This window comes from Otolemur garnettii, unplaced genomic scaffold (assembly GCF_000181295.1).
Source record: "Otolemur garnettii isolate 467f Iridium unplaced genomic scaffold, OtoGar3 scaffold00180, whole genome shotgun sequence".
Classification (NCBI taxonomy): Eukaryota; Metazoa; Chordata; class Mammalia; order Primates; family Galagidae; genus Otolemur; species Otolemur garnettii.
The window spans coordinates 2,336,720-2,338,144 of NW_003852575.1; the positions used below are offsets into that span (position 1 = coordinate 2,336,720).

Below are 1,425 nucleotides of genomic sequence, written 5' to 3' on the forward strand. Positions count from 1 at the left end.
TTTTTTTTTTTTTTTTAACAGAATCCCACCAAATAAATTCTACCCACATCTATATAAACATTTCTTCAAGTGTTCTGCTTTTACATTTTGTTTCATTTCTAGTATCTTCTGAATAGGCACAGAATTTGAGGCGATTTTCCTTTGGGGAAATTTTCCTTTCACACCTGGAAGCAGATCACCTTTTTCTTCTCTCTTAAGCCATATGCTTACAGGTAAATCACCCTATCTCAGTCTAAGAAGCACACCTCAAGACAGACAGCACAGGCATTGTAGCAACATCTGTGTAACTAGTGGTTCTCATTCAAATTGAGAATACATGGATTCTCGATCAAAATGAAAACAACCTTCTACTCTTTAAAATAGAACTTAAAGTCAAGTTAAAATACATGTACAATGCACACTTGCACACACACCTCCCCTCTTAAAACAGAATCTCTGATTCTTCAGCAACACCCTGCACAAGGCAAGTTCCACCTCCTCTTTCATGCTATCCTGAGACCCTTCTTCATTCTAAAAGCAAGTTTAATTATCATTTCACTTCTTTTATAAAATACTTCCTCCCTGCTCCAAATACTCAGTACAGGACAGGTCTCATGGAATTCCTGCCTTCTTTCATAGTCACCTATGGTCTGTAACAGTGGTTCTCAACCTTCCTAATTGCTGCCTTGTTACAAATGGAAAAAAGGGATCGTGACCCACAGGGTGAGAACTGCTGGTCTATAACAATGCACCAATCATGTCCTCGTCATTTCTTTTTTTTCTTGAGACAGAGCCTCAAGCTGTCCCCCTGGGTAGAGTGCAGTGGCACCACAGCTCACAGCAACTTCCAACTCCTGGGCTCAAGAGAGTGTCCTGCCTCTGTCTCCCAAGTAGCTGGGACCACAGGCGCCCGCCACAATGCCTGGCTATTTTTTGGTTGCAGCTGTCGTTGTTTTGGTGGCCCAGGCTGGATTCGAACCACCACCTTAGGTGTATGTGGCTGGCACCTTAGCCACTTGAGCCACAGGCGCCGAGCCATCATTTCTTAATTTATACTAAATGTTATCAAAAGCACAGGCACACAAAAGAAATTATTTCTCTTATCTTTTGTGCTTCTCTAAGATATCTCAAAATTTTTAAGATTACTTAAGAACCTAAATATAAAAATTTAAATTTAAATAAGCATTTATTTGGAAAGTACAAAAAGCTAAAAAGCTTAGAGAAGCCTATAGTTCATCTTTAAAGTGTGACAGAAAAGGCAAAGAAACTATTAATAAAATGGAAAAAAATCAACAAGGACAGTGCCTGTGGCTCAGTCAGTGGGCCGCCAGCCCCATATACCAAGGGTGGGGGGTTCCAAACCAGTCCCAGCCAAACTCCAACAAAAAAATAGCCAGGTGTTAGCTCGGTGCCTACGGCTCAAGTGGCTAAGGCGCCAGCCACATA

The 1,425-nt window shown here is 41.2% G+C and overlaps 1 protein-coding gene across 1 annotated transcript in view; it reads right to left on the reverse strand.

Annotated features, from left to right (window-relative positions):
- Positions 1-1,425, reverse strand: part of TTC3 (tetratricopeptide repeat domain 3) — a 116,913-nt gene that overhangs the window by 17,769 nt on the left and 97,719 nt on the right. The gene's annotated exons all lie outside the window — the stretch shown is intronic.